Source organism: Pleurodeles waltl, chromosome 7, assembly GCF_031143425.1.
Source record: "Pleurodeles waltl isolate 20211129_DDA chromosome 7, aPleWal1.hap1.20221129, whole genome shotgun sequence".
Lineage (NCBI taxonomy): Eukaryota > Metazoa > Chordata > Amphibia > Caudata > Salamandridae > Pleurodeles > Pleurodeles waltl.
The window spans coordinates 1,221,641,066-1,221,661,632 of record NC_090446.1 but is presented as its reverse complement, the minus strand read 5'-3'; the positions used below and the strand labels follow the sequence as shown (position 1 = coordinate 1,221,661,632).

General features: G+C 49.4%; 1 long non-coding RNA gene across 2 annotated transcripts in view; it reads left to right on the top strand.

Moving 5' to 3' along the window:
- LOC138246120 (uncharacterized) overlaps window positions 1-20,567 on the top strand; it is a 387,722-nt gene that overhangs the window by 190,088 nt on the left and 177,067 nt on the right. For both annotated transcript variants that reach the window (XR_011194227.1, XR_011194226.1), the window contains exon 2: window positions 1,746-1,900. This is a non-coding gene — a long non-coding RNA (uncharacterized lncRNA). The remainder of the gene's footprint in view (window positions 1-1,745; window positions 1,901-20,567) is intronic.

Genomic DNA, 20,567 nt, shown 5'->3' with positions numbered 1-20,567 from the left:
TATCAGAGGAGGTAGGAGATAAGCAGAAAAGGGAGGTGCAATGCAATGAAATGGTGGAGGAACTGCTAACACTAGAGAGAGGTCATCTCCTGCAACGCTCCGAGACACAAAAAGCCAGCATCGCACTGAAGTAGGAGTACTGACCACTGCTTTCCGAGTCAGTTAAGCGGTCCTATGTTGAATAGCAGAAATGAATCTATGAAGTGGACAACAAGGCAGGCAAGTTCTTAGCATGGTTCATCGCCAGAAAATGTAAAAGGAAATACATATCCATGATCAACTGCTATATGAGAGTCGGGGATGACTCAAGAAATTTTGGAAAATATGGGACTGTTGTGACAAATAGCACTGCTAGTTAAGGCTTGCCGTGGGCAGGCACCGGGCCATGAGGTGCCGACTGGAGGAAGGTACAATGCATAAGGCCATGGACTCCAAGAAACTGATGGTACCCACCCATAGGTGAGGGCGGCAGACCCCATAACTGAGACTTATCTGAAGGGTATACAAAGAGACTGCAACCTCTCCGGGTCAGAAGGAGACTTGTGGGGGGTTGAGCAGGGTCATTCACAGTGCATGTGTCAGACGGTTAATGGTTTATTTTGAAGGAGGGAGAAATGTTTATCCTAGATTGAGGTTTTTCAGTTTACACCTGTGATACAGCTGTGAAATTCAATAAAATGTGTTGTAAAAAATAAATAAAGATGCCTTTCAATTATGTACTTATTGTGCAGCATTTGCAGTGCTTCAAAGACAGATCAAACGTCAGGCTATGTCTTTTGCTGCCGTTTGAGTGCTTAGGAATCCTCTCACTTTGCAGTCAGAGAAAGAAAAATAAGTGAATTATGTGACAATCCTGCTGAGGTACATGAAGTTTTAGGAAAGCTGGAGGATGTAAATTTTCCTAAAACGCAACAAAATGTAAATACCTGTAAAATAACTGTACACATTCAGCAATTAGGAAAGCAAAATGGAGCGCTTTGTTTGTAATTCTAAAGTGTGTTGGAAACAAAATATTTTAGTAGGATCAGGACAAATCAAGACACTTTAGTGGTGATGCACAAATAAATACAAATGAAACCCTATTACCACACATGAGCATTTGTATGCAATATAGTTGACCTTTAAAACTGTATGTCTGTGCATATTTAGTTACCATTTCAATGGAAAATGTGCTATGTGTACATGGCAATCCGCTACCACATGATGTTTTATTACGTTAAAAAAATCACCCGCCTCATGTCCAATAAAGCAAGGTGGGTCGCAAATTTTCTCATACCAAAAAGTGGACCATGGTTCTAAAAAGTTTGGGAAGCACTGATAGACAATGTAAGGAAGATTACGTAGTGTATGTCATTTGCTACATATCATTAGATTCTGGCGACATAGTTCTCATGGTTTTACATTAACTTGCCTAGCTTATAACGTCCTTTAGTGATGCTGATGATGACGATATTCATACGGTGCACACTATGACAACGAGGTCTCTTGAGTCTTAAGTGTGTTTAGGTAGTCTAGGTGTCCAATGTGATGTGGATATTGGGACAGCACGTGGGTTAAGAGTGTATGTGGAAGCTGGAATGTGGGATGGTGGCATGTTTTGGTGGTCTGATGACAGCTGCTAAATCTTTTGGAAACAGTCTACTTAGGCAGATGGTTGTATTCAATATTTAGTTGTTTTTTTATTTTCAAGGCAACAGTAAATGTTAGATTTCAACCTGCAATCTTCACTTTTCTCATCCCTCTAGGCTCAGAACACACTAAGGGGATTGGCCACAGAGAACTCGACTGGAAGACCTTTCCGTTTCCAGAAGACGCCTTACAGGAAATGTTAGCACCGCACTAATACATGCCAAGATGTTAGAACCCACCTGTTATTCATCTACCCACAGGTGCTAGATCTGTAAGTATGCTCAGAAATGTCAGATTGTCTCATAGTTCGCAGCCAATGACGTAGTATGCAATAACAACTTACAGTAAGGATGCTCACCAATTGGATCTCATTTGGGATGAATAGCAGAAATGATTCAATTATGTTTTTATTAACTGCTAAGCAGTTAATGACAAAAATGCATTGAATAATCACTCTTCAGTTCACTACCATTTATGATCAATGCAAAACTAGCTAGAATGCCTTTAGACTAAACGGAAAGCACTAGACAAGCAATACGAGTAGCACCCATGATGCTTCCTAGACACGTTATTTGCAGCTAATAGATAAGCCGTCATAGACCAAACGGCTTTCTAATTATTTCTGTGTCTCACTGCATCTGTCATTTCTAATGGAGCCAAACTATTGACTGAAACAGCGCAGGTCATAACAAAACGACAGTTTGGCCAGAAACACATACTCGATACCGACAGCCTAATATCTAAAAACAACTTACTTTGTTTTGGCATCAGAGAGACCCCAACTGTCTCACCTTCTAGCATGGAATACAACTAACAAGAACTGCAGACAGAGAATGACAGGAAGCTGCAGAAAAAAAGATATAAGGACAGTCATGTATTTCTATTATAATTGTCCCTTTGCCGAACACAATTTGAAGACCTGCTGAAGAGCTGTAGTGAAGTATACAAGCTGCAGTAGGCACAAGCTGCCCTCTGAGCATCACGGAGTTACAATCCAGTCAACAAAGTTTAACATTTAGTTTTGCAAAATTCCATGAAACGTATGCGCATTTAAAATGTCACTGTATTTTATGTGAAAAGTGAATTTGAGAATTTACCTCACATTCAAAAGTCATGTGAGATACAAGCAAAAAGACTAGTTTAAGGAGAAATGTCCCCTTCTATTCTTCTTGAACCAGGATCCCGCTGAAAAAAGTGTGTGGAATTGTGCAAAATTTGTAGTAGTGAAATTATCAGAAATTTGAGAATTCCACAGAAGTTAGAAAAGTCTTGCACATGTCGATTTTTAATCCCACCAGTTGCTGTCCCTGGGACAGCGTGGGTTATTTTATGTACCGAAATAATTGCACCACCAAAGAAAGTGGTTGAGGAACATCAGAAAAAAAAGAGAGACAGTTCTGCAATCATCACATGTAAATGTTAATTCTACAACTTTTTAATTGCCTTTGGTGTTCTGCGCAGTTCACAATCATATTTTCTTAGTACACACCTTCCTTACTGTTAGACGTGGCATCCTTGGCGTGGTCTCCCTTAACTTTTTGCCTCTGTTTCCCAGGTTGTTGATGTATGCTGGACTTTGTTACTCTGGGCATTTTACCACTGCTATCCAGTGCTAAAGTGCAAGTGCTCCTATGTAAAATGTATGTATAATTGGCTTTCCATGATTGGCATATTTGAATTTCTGGTAAGTCCTTAGTAAGGTGTACTATAGGTGCCCAGGGCCTGTAAATCAGACACTACTAGTGGGCCTGCAGCACTGGTTGTGCAACCCACATGAGTAGCCCTGTAACCATGTCTCAGACCTGCCACTGCAGTGTCTGTGTGTGCCCTTTTAAACTGTCAATTCGACTTGGCAAGTGTACCCACTTGCCAGGCCTAAACCTTCCCTTTTCTACAATGTAAGACACCACTAAGGTAGGCCCTAGGTAGCCGCATGGGCAGGGTGCAATGTATGTTTAATGTAGGACATATAGTAATGTGTTTTATATGTCCTGACAGTGAAAGACTGCCAAATTGGTTTTTCACTGTTGCAAGGCCTATCTCTCTCATAGGTTAACATAGGGATGCCATTAAATATGATTAAAGTGTAGATTCCCTTTGGGAGCAGATTGACATGTGGAGTTTGGGGTCACTGAACTCACAATTTAAAAAAACATCTTTTAGTAAAGTTGGTTTTGAGATTGTGTGTTTGAAAATGCCACTTTTAGAAAGTAGGCATTTTCTTGCTTAAACCCTTCTGTGACTCTGCCTGTTTGTGGATTCCCTGTCTGGGTTAGTTTAACAGTTGGGCTGTTTGCACCTCTCTCTAGACAGTGACACAAAGGGAGCTGGGGTGTAGCCTGCATGTCCTGATGAGCCATCTGTGCTAGGAGAGAAGGGAGGGAAGGGGTGGTCACTCACACAGGATCTCACAAACAAGAGAGACTTTCCTTTGAAGTAGGGCACCCAAACCCCTGAAAAACTAGATCACTTCTGGAGATCAAGAGGAATCTCTGCCAAGGAGAAGAGCTGAAGAGCTGAGAAGTGCTGCCCTGCCTATGACTGTGCTTTGTGGAGCTATCCTGCAGTTGCTGCTTCTGCCTGTGAAAGGGGACAAAGACTGGACTTTGTTGTCATTCCTGCTTGTGAAGAAATCTCCAAGGGCTTGACCTGAGATTGCCTCCTGTTGTTGAAGTCTCAGGGCCATCAATGACTTCCCCTGCCAGCATCTGGACTCTCTGCTGAGACTCTTGCCCTGCCAATTGGTGCCCTATCCAGTTCATGGGCCCTTGAAAGGCGATGCTGGCAGACAAAGACTGAAAATCCATTTACAGACTGCCGAGATGCAGCTGAGAAACGATGCGCTACCGGCTTCGCAGCTGAAATCTACGCACCACCTGTGTCGCGCCTGGAAGATCGACGCAACGCAGCTGGAGAAATGATGCGCAACACCTGTTGACGAAGGCTGTTAACGTCGCAACCCCACATAGCGTGGTTCTCTGATACTGTGTGACCGGATTTTCGATGCAAACCTCACTGGGTGCAGAAAACCAATGCAAAACCTGCCCGGACCCTAGGTGCCTCTCCAGATCGATGCATCACTCTCTTGTGGAGAGGAAAAACAATGCACGCCGACTCGACCGGAGGCAGAACAACACAAAGTCTTGCTTGCGAGTGAGAAATCGATGCATCACTGGCATTTTCTGATGCACACTCGCCCGTGCAGTGTTATTTTGACGCTACCCAGGTACTTTTGCACGCTTACAGTATTAGCACTGTTTTGTAAAGGATTTAAGACTCTTTTTGTTTTTAATTCATAACTTCACTTGTGTATGGTGGATTTTTGTCATTTTGGTCTTGTCTAGTTTAGATAAATATTTCCTATTTTTGTAAACCTGTGTTGTGTCATTTTGTAGTGTTTTCACTGAGTTACTGTGTGAGTTGGTACAAATACTTTACACCTAGACTCTGAAGTTAGGCCTGCCTGCTCGTGCCAAGCTACCAAGGGGTGAGCGGGGGTTAGCTAAGGGTGATTCTCCTTTACCCTGACTAGAGTGAGGGTCCATGCTTGTACAGGGGGCCAACCAAAGACCCCATTTCTAACATTAGTGATCAGTGGTTGGGATTGGACTTGTATTTGTACTTGACATACAGTGATTAAGTGTACACTACTGTTTTCAGTGCAGACCACTACGTGACTACATACTACTTGTCTTGTGATTTTTTCTTTTTCTTTTTTGGGACTCTTTGTTCTACTTCCATATTTTTCTTTTCTCCTGATTGACTTTTTTTAACTGCATTTGGGAACTTGTCTTTCTGCCTTTGGAACTTTGCACTTTTAACTTCTCATCATGTCTCAGTCTGGAGATGCATCAGCTGGAGCTGCTTTTGATTTAGAGAAACTGGAGAGCTATACAGTTGCCCAGTTAAATCAGTTCTGCAGAAACCTTGCTTGTGCCATTAAATGCTCAACCAGGAAGGAAGAGCTGCAGAAGGCACTGTGGGCCTGGGTAACAGCCAAGGAAGCTGAGGGGCACACAGAGGAGGAGGAGAACAAGAGGAGGAGGTGCAATCCATTCACAGTGGTATAGTGGGTGGGCTTGTTATGTCCAGGGAGAGCGTCTCCAGGGCAGGTAGCAGTGTGTCCTCCAAGGGTCTGACTCCTGAAGAGTTAGAGGACAGACAGGCAGAGAGGGAATACCAATTGGGGCTGGAGAAGCTCAAGCTCAAGATGGAGGGGGAGAGGGAAGAGAGAAAGATGGCCATTGAGGAAAAGAAGATACTGCTGGCTCATGAGCTTAGCTTTAGGGAGCTAGATCAGAGGAGCCAGTCGAGTAGAGATGGTGGCAGCAATATCACAGAGCAGCCTGAGAGGAGGGTGCACATTCCTAAAGATCTTGTGAAGGATTACAAAAAGGCAGGATGACATATTCTTGTGGTTCAAAGAGTATGAGTCTGCTCTTCATATGAATCTGGTCCCTGAAACTCATTTGGGGGTGGATCTGTGGAAGCACTTTGAGGTAGAGGGGAGGGATACGCTGACATCCTTAGGGGATCCTCAAGGACTCACATACTCTGTCATGAAGACTCACCAGATATGGTCTCAACTCTGAGCAGAGTAAGGAAAAGTTCAGGTCCTATAAGAGGAAGGAATCCCAAACATGGTTGGAATGTGGTTATTCTTTGTGCAGGTGATTGGATGGTTGGGTGAAGGGCAGTAAGGTAACAACGTATGAGGGGCTTTACAATTTGATTGCTTGGGAGCACTTGTACAGTTTATGTTTTCCAGAGCTGCGCAGCACCTAATTGACAGTAAGCTGACTGACCCCAGGAAGCTTGTGCAAGAAGCAGACTGGTGGAAGAGCACCAGGGTCCAGAAGAGGTATGGGGGAGACTACGTCAAGGGTAGGCAGGGTCCCTCTGAAAAGAAAGGGGGGAGTAAGGGTAAAAAGGGGGAGTTCTATAAAGGGCCACAACTTATTTCCCAGGGTAAGGATTCCCAGTCCCCCAGTGAAAAGAAACCATGGTTCTCCAAAGGGAAACCTGTGGAGGGGTGTCCCCCGCGTAAGTGTTATGCATGTGACCAGGTGGGTTATGTGAGGGGGACCCCAAATGCCCCAAGAGTACACCGGCACCCACTGGTGCGCAGTCCCAGGGTTTGACTAGTGTAGCATTTGGGGAGAAGCTGGTTCCAGGTGGGTGGGAGCCAGCTGAGATGACCCTTGTGTCACTAGGGGACAGGGAGATGGTCCAGAGAACCCTAGTGCCTGAGAACACTAAAAGGTACAGGCAGTAGGTGACCATCAACAGACAGAGGGTGGAGGCTCTGAGAGACACAGGAGCCAGTGTGACTACAGTGAGGAGTCACCTGGTGTCTGAAGAGCAGATTGATCCCCTGGTTCTTCACCAAGTAGTTGGGGTGGAGAACTCAGAGCGCCTGTGCCATGTGGTGCAGGTTCCGTTTGAATGGGGGGGGTCTCCGGTTCCTTGAAGATAGCTGTGAGTCCACCATGCCTGTAGATTGTTTGCTTGGCAATGACCTGGAGGATTCCCCTTGGAAGGAGGTGGAACGCAGGTCACACTTTGAGATGTTAGGTCTGCTTGGGTGGGTATGCATCTCCACCAGGTAAATGGCAGCCCGTCAGAGTGGTCAAGAGCCCCTGGAGCCTAAAACAGTGGCCCAGGGGACCACCTAAAAGAGGAAGGGCAGGGGGAACGGGAAACTGGCCCCAGAAGTTCCCCCAGTCCGGGAGGAGGCAGAGCCTGAGGGTGACGCCCCAGAGCCTGCAGGGGAACAGGTAGCTGAACAGGGGGAGGTGCCTGAGCTGTCACAGTGCAGCTGGAAGGGGGAACTCCCAGAGAGGCATTCTGTGAGGCACAGAAGAAATGCCCTACTCTAGTGGGTTTTTGGCAGCAGGCTGCAGACTAGGCGGCTGGCAAGGAGCCAGAATCTATCCTGATCTACTGGGAGGACGGCCTCCTGTATAGTGAGCCTAAGGTTTCTGAGCCTGTGTCAGCCCGTGTGCTGGTGGTACCCCAGTGCTTCAGGGCCTTTCTACTAGGTTTGACTCATGATGTGCCTTTAGCAGGACATTTGGGGCAGGGCAAGACCTTTGACAGACTTGTCACCCACTTCTATTGGTCTCAAACGCGCAAGCACTCAGATGCACTCTGTAGGTCTTCTCAAACTTGTCAGGCAAGTGACAAGAGTGGGAGGAAATAAAAGGCTCCCCTCCAACCATTTTCTGTTGTTAGTACCCCCTTTGAAAGGGTTGGTATTTACATGGATCCTAAGACAGGCATGGGTAACAGGTTTATCCTGGTCTTGGTGGACCATGCCACCCAGTACCCAGAAACCATTCCTCTGAGGTCAATCACTTCCCCTGTGGTGGGTCGTGCATTGATGTTTTTTTTTACCCGCATGGGGTTCCCCAAGGAAGTGGTATTTGGTAGGGGTACCAACTTCATATCTACTTATATGAAGTCTCTGTGGAAGGTGTGTGGGGTAACGTACAAGTTCACCACATCTTCAAACCCCAAAGCAATGGTCTGGTTGAGAGATTCAACCACACTTTGAAGGGTATGATAATGGGCCTGTCAGAGCCCTTGAGGTGGAACTGGGACGTCCTCTTGCCATGCCTTCTGTTCGCTTACATGGAGGTACCTCAAAAGGGACTTGGCTTTATTCCTTTTGAGCTGATCTATGGCCACCATGTGAGGTCACCTTTATGTCTGGTGAAGGACGCTTTGGAAAAAGATCCTAGTAAACCCCCCCCAGGATGTATTCAGTTACATGCTGGCTCTGAGAAACCAGACTGCCTGCTTCAGGGGTCTAGCACAGGAGACCCTAGAAGCAAGCCAGGAGGATATGAAACACTGGTATGACCAGAATGCCACTCTGGTCGAGTTTTAACTTCGTCAGAAAGTGTGAGTGATGGCACCAGTAGAGCCTAGGGCACTCCAGAACAAGTGGACTGGGCCATTTGAGGTGGTGGAGCGGAAGAGTGAAGTCACCTACCTGGTGGACTTGCAGACTCCCAGGAACCCTTTGAGGGTTCTGCACGTGCAGCTCCTTGCGACAGATGATGGGTGGAGGAGGAGAGTGAGCCTCTTCCTGACTGTCTGTCTGCAGGAGAGAAAGATGGGTCTGTAGATGGAGTGAACCTCTGTCCCTCCCAGACTGCAGAGCAGCAGAGGGACTGTTGGCAGGTGCTGGGACAGTTCACCTCACTGTTCTCCTTGATTCCCAGGGTCACACACTTGTGCACACGATGTGGACACTGGGGACAGTACACCCATTAAACAAAAGGTTTACAGGGTGAATGACAAGGTCAGGGTTAGCATCAAGGAAGAGGTATACAAGAAGTTAACCCTAGGGGTTATTGATCATTCCAGCAGTCCCTGGGCCAGCCCTGTGGTTTTGGTCCCAAAGGCCGCTGCACCTGGTGCCACTCCAGAACTCCGGTTCTGCGTGGACTACCGGGGACTCAATGCGGTCAGTAAGACTGACGCGCACCCATCCCCCGAGCTGATGAGCTCATAAATCGGTTGGGAGCTGCCAAATACCTCAGCACATTTGATTTAATGTCTGGGTACTGGCAGATTGCCTTGACTGAGGGGGCGAAGGAGAGATCTGCATTTTCTACGCCAGATGGGCACTTTCAGTTTAAAGTGAGCCATTTGGGATGAAAAATGCCCCTGCCACCTTTCAGAGATTGGTTAACCAGGTGTTGGCTGGGCTGGATGAGTTCAGAGCCACCTACCTCGATGACATTGCTGTCTTTAGTTCCAAATGGGAGGAACATTTGCAACACCTCAACAAAGTGTTGGAGGCCCTGCAAAAGGCAGGCCGCACTATTAAGGCGAGCAAGTACCAAACAGGGCAGGTTCTGTGGATGGTGGATTTTTGTCATTTTGGTCTTGTTTAGATAAATATTACCTATTTTTCTAAACCTGTGTTGTGTTATTTTATAGTGTTTTCACTGAGTTACTGTGTATGTTGGAACAAGTACTTTACACCTAGACTCCTGCCTGCTCGTACCAAGCTACCAAGGGGGTGAGCGGGGTTAGCTAAGGGTGATTCTCCTTTACCCGGACTAGAGTGAGGGTCCTTGCTTGGACAGGGGGTAAACTGACTGCCAACAAAAGACCCCATTTCTCACACTAACAGCAAAGATGCCCAAAGATGTCTTGTTATTATGGGGACGCAGGCAGGTCTTCAGTAAGGTGAAACAGTTTATTTTCTTAGTGACTGTTAGACGTGGTGCCTCCTCCACCGTCCAGCAGATGACTGCCTGCGATGAAATTGACACGCACAAGCAATCTACTCAGAATGTTATAGGGTAGACAATCCTCTCTTAAAGTTACATTACAAAAGGACATCACAACATATCCCCATCCCTTACCAACACAAGCCATGTATAACAACAATATAAACCCCCACCCAGAAAAGCAATGAAAAGAATAAAGATTGTTTTTAAATAAAACAAAATGGTCAAACAAACAAGAACTAGTAATTACTACCTATAGCAGCACCAAATTGATTGAAACTCATCTTACAAGCTCCTGTGAATAACTCTGAGGTCTCTGCATTCTGAGTGCTTTTTATGGTTTAATGACACCAACGTTGCTTCCATCCAGGTCATCAGGGTTGCGATTATCACTCAGATTGTTATCCATTCCTGAACCACACATATGTCTGTACCAGCCACTACCTCATCATCATTCTTCAACACAAACCCTCTTCCCCCTTTATTACCACTGTCTCTTTTGTCCACATGTTTTCTCCCTTCAATACCTCTAGGTCTGTCATACTTTGCTACCCATCGCAGATTCCACCGCTCACCATTGGTCAAAACCACATGCTAACGATGAACTTCTTTCATTTCGAATTGTCCCCTGAACTTGCACAGACTCTACCTCTCTCAACCAGAATGTATTTTGAACCATCCGCACACAAAAAATCCTCCCTCTGACAATGACTTCATTGTGTGAACAACTGTCCTGTCCAGTTTCTCGTTATGCCTTGACACACTCTTCCTGTCTCATTCAGAAAGGGTAAAGTGTGAACAATTGTCCAGTATAGGAGGCTGGCCTGGTTTGTAGTGGGCACCAAAGGTACTTACACCTTATACCAGGTCCAGTTATCCCTTATTAGTGAAATGTAGTCATCTCACTAGGGGTAGTGTGGAAGAGCAGCCAAGGCCTAACTAGGAGACATGCAAAGCTCATGCAATACCACTGTAGTTACACAGTGGAGAAATGTGGCACAATGGTTAGAGCAGCAGAGATCTGGCCCGGGACCAGGGTTCAATTCCCACCTTGGCGGGTCTTGGGCTCAATTCCCTTGGACCAGATAATTCTCACCTTGGTGCCTAATCTAATTAATGGGTCCCACTCTGTAACTCTGGGCAATAGCTTGCTTAATCTCCACAACAGCCTTCACAGCGCTTGGATGCCTGGCTTCACCCTGTGGCTTTCCAGGAGTGGGAGCCTCACAGGGAAAAGCCAGGAGGGGTTCCACAGTGGTATGCGTACAGCGCCTTGAGACCCTAACGGGTGAGTAGTGCGCTATACAAGTGCAAAGTTTACAGTACTCACACACATGAAAGAAAATACTCAGGGCCTGATTACAACTTTGGAGGAGGTGTTAGTCCGTCCCAAAAGTGACGGTAAAGTGACAGATATACCACCAGCCGTATTACGAGTTCCATAGGATATAATGGACTCGTAATACGGCTGGTGGTATATCCGTCACTTTACCGTCACTTTTGGGACGAATTAACACCTCCTCCAAAGTTGTAATCAGGCCCACAGTGTTACTAAAAAAAAGTACTTTATTTTGGTGACACAAATTCCAAAAATACCTTAGAGACTATACTCCCTTAGGATGTAAGTATTATACACAGTATATACACTAGAATGCAGTAATAGTTCTAAAAACCGTTAGAAAACAGTGCAAATAGTGAAAATCACAATAGTTAGAAATGGGCCTGGGGAACACAATCCATGTACTAAAATAGTGTAGTGAGAAAGTCGGTTTCCCACCTAGGCAAGTGTAGTGAGTAGAGGGGTGCTGGGAGTGTAAGAAAACACCAAAAGTAAGTAATAGAACCCACCCTAGAGCCCAGGAAAGCAGGAGTAAATCACAGTAACTTTCCGAGAACATACAAGAACGCATGGTAGAAGATTTTGCAAGAACCAGAAGAGACTGCAAGACACCAATGATGGATTCCTGGACCTGAAGACCTGTGAAAGAAGGGGACCAAGTCCAAGAAGCATTAAAGAGTCCTGGGAGAACAGGAGTCCCCGCTAACCCAGATGAAGGTGCAAAAGAAGAACCACCGGTGGAGAAGAACAGTGAGGACTGCACCCAAGAAGACGGATGTGAGTTCATGGTTGGTGCAGATGATGTCCCACGCTGGGTGGAGGGCCACGTGTACAAAGATCCGGTATTGCGACTCGCAAACTACGAGTCTTAGCGACTCGCAATACCGGATGTACAACAGTGTACTTTACACTGTTTGCGATTCCCAATGGGGTCGCAAATTACCTACCTCATGAATATTCATGAGGTAGGTCACAATTTGGGACCCCATTGGGAATGGCCACCCTCCCAGGGATGGTGGCCTGCTGGAGACAGCAGACCACCATGTCTGTGACTGCTTTTAAATAAAGCAGTTTTTTTTTTTTAAATGCAGCCCGTTTTCCTTAAAGGAAAACGAGATGCATTTCGAAAATGAAAAGTCTTCTTTTCATTTTCCCAGAGCAGGCAGTGCTCCGTAGGACAACTGCCTGCTCTGAGAAAATATTTTTGCTGCCATTCACAAAGGGGAAGGGGTCCCATGGGGACCCCTTCCCATTTCGGAATGGGTTAGCACCAGTTTGAAACTGGTGCTAACTGCGATTGTTTTGTGACCACATTCGCGGTCACAAAACAATCAAACATACCATTTGGTTTCGGTATTAGGAAGGGAGGCCCTTTACACGTCCCTTCCTAATACCAAATCACAAAATCCAAACTGCGATTCGGTAACAAGTTACCGAATCGCAGATTGGGCTTTGTACATCCCAAAAAGCATTTTTCAAGTCGCAAACGCCTTTGCGACTTGAAAAGTGCTTTGTACATCTGGCCCGCAGTCTGGTTTGCATTGCTGGATTCCGCCAACAAGCCTTGGCACACAGAAAGCTCGCAGTTGGCAGAAAATGGCACTGCCCCGGACCAGGAGGGACCTGGTGGTTTCTACCAAGGAGAGGGAGATAGAGGGGGCTCTCAGCAAGTCAGAGAGCCCTCATAAGACCAGACAGTGAGCACAGGAGTCCCACAGCATGGGAACAAAGAAGGTGCAAAAGGAGGCCCATGTAGCACTACACAAAGGGATCCCACGCCGCCGGAGAGCCACGCAGGAGGCTGTGCATCGCAGGAAAGAGTGCTGGGGGCTAGAGCTGCATGGTGTACAAAGAACTTCATGGAAGGATGCCAACAAACCCTGGCAGCTACAAAACTAGTGGTGCACAGAGTACTGTCTTGCGTGGGAGGCAGGCTCTTACCTCCACCAAAGTTGGACAGCTGGACTTCAGGACTACTTCAGTCCACCACCTGTGTTCCTGGATCCACACACTTCTTCAGGACAGAGGACCTAAGCCACCGGTCGTCGCTGCAGAGGGGTGCCTGCTGAAGCACGGAAGTGACTCCTTCACTTCTTCTGGTGCAGGCTGAAAACAGGCAGTCCTCAGAGGATGCACGACCTGGAAACAGTTGCAGTTGCTGGCAGGAGCTGAAGATACAATGTTGCAGAAGTCAGCTTTGCTTCTTTGTTGCAGTTTGTAGAGTTCCTGGAGGGTCCAGATGCAGTTTCATCGGTATAAAGGGTGACCAGTATGACAATTTGGGATGAAATACTGGGTTACCAGTATGCAGTGACAACATTTAGAGGAGATAGAGGATAAGCACTGGGGTATTGGTTAGCAGGATCCCAGTGACACAATCAAAAACACTGATATCTGGCAGAAATTGGGGGTAACATGCCAAAAAAGGGTACTTTCCTATATCCAGTCTCTCATTATGCATTAGTACACTTCTCCCCTTAATCAAATCTCTCATCCAGAAAGAGTAAAGCTTGGTAACATGCTTTATCCCTCTCATATCACAAAAAGGAATTCTCCCTCTAACCAAACTCTCTGTGGTGTGATAGGCCCAAACCAAATTGAATACTACTTCCTCAACATCCAATCTATTGCCCACTGCCAAGTGGGCAATACGATTTGCATATTATATTTGCTCTCTCAATTGTAAAGCTGACCTGGGGATAGTATAACGTCATGCATGAGTGTTTAACTCCACAAGCATGCAAAAAAAACTGTCAGTGATAAGAACCAGAGGAAAACCGTCTTCCCAAAAAATCTAATGTAAAATCCTATACTAGTCGTTGTAGAAATCTCAGACAGAAATCTTACTACTATCCACCTTGAATTAACATCTACTGTTAGAATAGCAAATTTCTTTCTGCGAGCCATGCCTGCCAAACAACCAATGAAATCAACTCAAACTCTGTGCCAAGCTTGACCAGGATCCTGAATATTGCCACATCTTACCTGAGACCCACCTCTGGGTCTCTTTTTACTCTCCTTGCACACTTTAAAATGCTCCACCGCCGACACTACGTCTCCATCCATTCCTGACCGTCAAAATTCCACCTGCAACCTTTTTATTGTAACCATTTGCCCCAAATGTTATTCATGAGCCACAGCAATCTCTTCCTCACATCACTGGGTGGTACAATCTTATTAACTTGCATTATCACCTTACTAGCAATTATTGACAATTCATCTATAACATCAAAGCAGTGTTCTACCATTCATGATCATTTCTAGAACACCATTCAACACGTGGTCATTTTTCATTGCACCCGACCATCCTAAATCATTAACTGCTCCATGACTTCACTGAAGAACAGCATTCAAGCTTGCCACTGCTCCTCTCACTCCAAACCACAGCTTCCTCATCCACTTTCTTACAGTCCAATGACATGCAAGACAAACAATCTGCTTGATTGTTCCTCCATCCCAGAACATAATCAACACTGAAATTGTACTCTTGTAACCATGAGGCCAACCTGGCAAGCCTTGCTGAAGACTTCCCAGCTCCACCCGGGGACAGGATCTTTACCAAAGCATTGTGATCGGTACGGAGCACCATTTTACATAACCACACAAATGTCCTGAAGTATTCTACTCCCAAAGAAGCACTTCGCTCTGAATTACAGATTAATGATGCTCTGTAATGGTCAGGGACCGTGAAGAAAAAGCAATAGGTTTCTCTGTGGAACAATACAATTGTGATAACAGTGTCTCCATGCCAGTGCCTTTTGTATCCACAGTAGCAATCGCTTTTCTTTTTGTGTCATATGAAACTAAGGCCCATCCCCTGCAGATTTTCTCTTAGATGTTTTCCAAAACATTTTTGTCTTCCTTCTACAAGAAAGTCACACACTTTCTCATAAGCATTTTCAAACATTCAGTTTTGCTTGCTAAGTTCTTGACAAACCTTTAATAGCATTCAATTAGTCCAAAAAAGGAACATAATTGATCTTCATCTTGTGGCATGGGTGCCAATTTTATGGCAGCAAGCAAGTCCCTTTTTAGCTTGAAACCCTGGGCTGACATTGTGTGTCCTAAATACTCAATCTCATTTACAAGACATACACATTTCTCTTTATGAAGTGTCAAATGAGAATCAGATTTTCTTTCTAATGTCTGCTGGAATGTGAGTTTGTGGTTTTCAATGCTATCTCCAAACACCAGAATGTCATCTAGAAAATAAATGACATTATTCAAATACTTGAATACTTCAGTCATCATCCTCTGGGACACGCTGGCCACTGTTAGTAGGCCAAACACCATACTGGTAAACTCGTAAGTGCCTTCCATCCTTATGAATGCTGTCAAGGGTTTTGAATCCTCATGGAGGTGAATCTGGTTATAGGCATTTCTAAGAAATATTTTCAGAAGAATTTCTCTCATTTAAGCAACAATACAAGCTCATTCATGCTTGGCAGGGTAAATTGTCAGTAACAATGTTCTGGTTGAGACTTCTTAAATAAACGCAAAATCTCAATTTCCCATTAGCTTTCTTTGTTATAACTATTGTAGAAATCCAAGACGTTGTTTCAGTGGGTTCAATCTCTGCATTCATTACCATATCATTTAGCATCTTTTTATTGACAACTCTCACCAGAATGGGCAGTCTCCTCACCTTATGCTGCACAGGTATGTCTCCAAGTTTCAACCTTATTTGATGTACATACCCTCTCAATTCCCCCATCTTCTCCCTGACCACATTCTTTGCTCCTTCAAGAATATAATTTAACATTGTTTCCTCCACTACCATTACCTGCAAGGGGGCACAAAGATTGATGATGATATGAAGATTGTACTGATGTGCCTGTCCCCCAAAGATGATATCAGTGTACATGTACCCGATGATATCTATTTTTTCACTTTGGTACCCACAATGGTTGATGTCCTTCGGCAATGAGCGCATCTGGGGCCATTCAGACATAAACATACATTTGGTTATAATGGTGTAAAATGAACCAGAGGCTACCATCAACTCTGCCCTCCTGTTCCTAATGATGAACTTGGCATTTGGTTTATACATTCTTCCCTTCACACCTTTAGCTTCGTCAACACACAAACGTCTATGTGTACTCGCATCTCCAGTCACAAAAGATATGTACTCCCTTACCGCTGCCACATTACTTTTCTGATTTACCTTGTACATTTTGGCAAAATGTCCTTTACATCCACACTTTTTGCACTCCCTTCCAATGGCGAAACAATTGTTCTATCTGACATGTGATAACTGCTCCCTCATCTGCTGCATACCTTGGAAGAGACTATGGGGGTGATTCTAACCCTGGCGGTCGGTGATAAAGCGGCGGCCAACCCGCCAACAGGCCGTTGGTCCAAAAAATGGAATTCTGACCCTGGCGGGAACCGCCAACACAGCCCGCCACATTAACACTCCGACCGCCACGGCGGTACAAACAAACAGCGCGGCGGTCACCGCCAACAGACAGGCGGCAGACAATGTACCGCCCACACTATTATGACCGGCCAATCCGCCACCTTTTCCGGGGCGGGAGCACCGCCGATAAAAACACGGCGGAAACAGACTACGAATGGGAAAACGCTCACCTCTACGCACTCCACGAGGAAGGAGGACAGCATGGAACCCGAATTAAACATCCTACCTGCTCTCGTCTACCTGCTCATCTACCACGAGTACGAACGCCGGCGCAGACGACAACGGTGAGTACTGCACCTACGACACATGGGAGGGGGGAGGAGGAAAGCTTACGGCACACACATATGCGACCCCCACCCCCCCAAACTATGTACACACCAATGCAGAGCAACAACTCACAGTGACACCACCCAAACCCCCCAGAAAAATGCAAAGACATAATTAAATTGTGAATAAAAATGTATGTACAAAATAGGCTCTGAAAAGTAATGGTCAACTAGCCAAATAATCAATATCAAAATAAATCCATACACAGTGCAATGGATAACCGAGGCAATTAGTTCTGCACATCAAACGAAAATCGAAGTGTCCGTGGGCCTAAGTGTAACAACACAAGGGCAAAGCCCACACAGGAGACCTGAGTCCTCTGGAGAGAACACTGCAGGGGCATCTGATGAAAAAACTACAGGCACCTCAGGGGGAAGGGAAGGGGGGGGCACCACAGCCACATGAGTCCACGACGCCAGATCCATGAAGGGGCCACCATGCCTACTGTGCCATCCTGGGGAGTGCAAAGCCACAGTCTCTCAAGTCTCTACAGTTGGTGGGTTGCCCACTGTTCCATCCTGGGGAGTGCAAAGCCACAGTCCATCAGGTGGATTACAGTCTCCACTGGTCAAGGAGGAGGCATGGTGGGCACAGTGAACCGTTAACAGTGCATGCAGGAAGGGCCCAGCGGAGCGGTGCTTGACAGGAAGGGCCCAGCGGAGCGGTGCTTGAGACGGCGGGGCCCAGCGGAGCGGTGCTTGACAGGAAGGGCCCCGCGGAGCCGTGCTTGACAGGAAGGGCCCAGCGGAGCGGTGCTTGAGACGGCGGGGCCCAGCGGAGCGGTGCTTGACAGGAAGGGCCCAGCGGAGCGGTCCTTGATAGGAAGGGCCCAGCAGAGCGGTGCTTGACAGGAAGGGCCCAGCGGAGCGGTGCTTGAGACGGCGGGGCCCAGCGGAGCGGTGCTTGACAGGAAGGGCCCAGCGGAGCGGTGCTTGAGACGGCGGGGCCCAGCGGAGCGGTGCTTGACAGGAAGGGCCCAGCGGAGCGGTGCTTGAGACGGCGGGGCCCAGCGGAGCGGTGCTTGACAGGAAGGGCCCAGCGGAGCGTTGCTTGAGTCGGCGGGGCCCAGCGGAGCAGTGCTTGACAGGAAGGGCCCAGCGGAGCGGTGCTTGACAGGAAGGGCCCAGCGGAGCGGTGCTTGAGACGGCGGGGCCCAGCGGAGCGGTGCTTGAGACGGCGGGGCCCAGCAGAGCGGTGCTTGACAGGAAGGGCCCAGCAGAGCGGTGCTTGACAGGAAGGGCCCAGCGGAGCGGTGCTTGAGACGGCGGGGCCCAGCGGTGCGGTGCATGAGACGGCGGGGCCCAGCGGAGCGGTGCTTGAGACGGCGGGGCCCAGCGGAGCGGTGCTTGAGACAGCGGGGCCCAGCGGAGCGGTGCTTGACAGGAAGGGCCCAGCGGAGCGGTGCTTGAGACGGCGGGGCCCAGCGGAGCGGTGCATGAGACGGCGGGGCCCAGCGGAGCGGTGCATGAGACGGCGGGGCCCAGCGGAGCGGTGCTTGACAGGAAGGGCCCAGCGGAGCGGTGCTTGAGACAGCGGGGCCCAGCGGAGCGGTGCATGAGACGGCGGGGCCCAGCGGAGCGGTGCATGAGACGGCGGGGCCCAACGGAGCGGTGCTTGAGACGGCGGGGCCCAGCGGAGCGGTGCTTGACAGGAAGGGCCCAGCGGAGCGGTGCTTGACAGGAAGGGCCCAGTGGAGCGGTGCTTGAGACGGCGGGGCCCAGCGGAGCGGTGCTTGACAGGAAGGGCCCAGCGGAGCGGTGCTTGAGACGGCGGGGCCCAGCGGAGCGGTGCTTGACAGGAAGGGCCCAGCGGAGCGGTGCTTGACAGGAAGGGCCCAGCGGAGCGGTGCTTGAGACGGCGGGGCCCAGCGGAGCGGTGCTTGAGACAGCGGGGCCCAGCGGAGCGGTGCTTGACAGGAAGGGCCCAGCGGAGCGGTGCTTGACAGGAAGGGCCCAGCGGAGCGGTGCTTGACAGGAAGGGCCCAGCGGAGCAGTGCTTGAGACGGCGGGGCCCAGCGGAGCGGTGCTTGACAGGAAGGGCCCAGCGGAGCGGTGCTTGAGACGGCGGGGCCCAGCGGAGCGGTGCATGAGACGGCGGGGCCCAGCGGAGCGGTGCATGAGATGGCAGGGCCCAGCGGAGCGGTGCTTGACAGGAAGGGCCCAGCGGAGCGGTGCTTGAGACAGCGGGGCCCAGCGGAGCGGTGCATGAGACGGCGGGGCCCAGCGGAGCGGTGCTTGAGACGGCGGGGCCCAGCGGAGCGGTGCTTGAGACGGCGGGGCCCAGCGGAGCGGTGCATGAGACGGCAGGGCCCAGCGGAGCGGTGCTTGACACGGTGGGGCCCAGCGGAGCGGTGCTTGACAGGAAGGGCCCAGCGGAGCGGTGCTTGACAGGAAGGGCCCAGCGGAGCGGTGCTTGACAGGAAGGGCCCAGCAGAGCTGTGCTTGAGACGGCGGGGCCCAGCGGAGCGGTGCTTGACAGGAAGGGCCCAGCGGAGCGGTGCTTGACAGGAAGGGCCCAGTGGAGCGGTGCTTGAGACGGCGGGGCCCAGCGGAGCGGTGCTTGAGACGGCGGGACCCAGCGGAGCGGTGCTTGACAGGAAGGGCCCAGCGGAGCGGTGCTTGACAGGAAGGGCCCAGCGGAGCGGTGCTTGACAGGAAGGGCCCAGCGGAGCGGTGCTTGAGACGGCGGGGCCCAGCGGAGCGGTGCTTAAGACGGCGGGGCCCAGCGGAGCGGTGCTTGACAGGAAGGGCCCAGCGGAGCGGTGCTTGACAGGAAGGGCCCAGCGGAGCGGTGCTTGAGACGGCGGGCCCAGCGGAGCGGTGCTTGAGATGGCGGGGCCCAGCGGAGCGGTGCTTGACAGGAAGGGCCCAGCGGAGCGGTGCTTGACAGGAAGGGCCCAGCGGAGCGGTGCTTGGGACGGCGGGGCCCAGCGGAGCGGTGCTCCTCTGCACGGCGGGGCCCTGTTCAGCGGTGCTCTTCTGCACGGCGGGGCCCTGTTCAGCGGTGCTCTTCTGCACGGCGGGGCCCTCTTCAGCGGTGCTCTTCTGCATGGCGGGGCCCTCTTCAGCGGTGCTCTTCTGCACGGCGGGGCCCTCTTCAGCTGTGATCCTCTGCACGGCGGGGCCCTGTTCAGCGGTGCTCTTCTGCACGGCGGGGCCCTCTTCAGCGGTGCTCTTCTGCACGGCGGGGCCCTGTTCAGCGGTGCTCTTCTGCACGGCGGGGCCCTGTTCAGCGGTGCTCTTCTGCACGGCGGGGCCCTCTTTAGCGGTGCTCTTCTGCACGGCGGGGCCCTCTTCAGCGGTGCTCTTCTGCACGGCGGGGCCCTCTTCAGCGGTGCTCTTCTGCACGGCGGGGCCCTGTTCAGCGGTTCTCTTCTGCACGGCAGGGCCCTCTTCAGCGGTGCTCTTCTGCACGGCTGGGCCCTCTTCAGCGGTGCTCTTCTGCACTGCGGGGCCCTCTTCAGCGGTGCTCTTCTGCACGGCGGGGCCCTCTTCAGCGGTGCTCTTCTGCACGGCGGGCCCTCTTCAGCGGTGCTCTTCTGCACGGTGGGGCCCTCTTCAGCGGTGCTCTTCTGCACGGCGGGGCCCTCTTCAGCGGTGCTCTT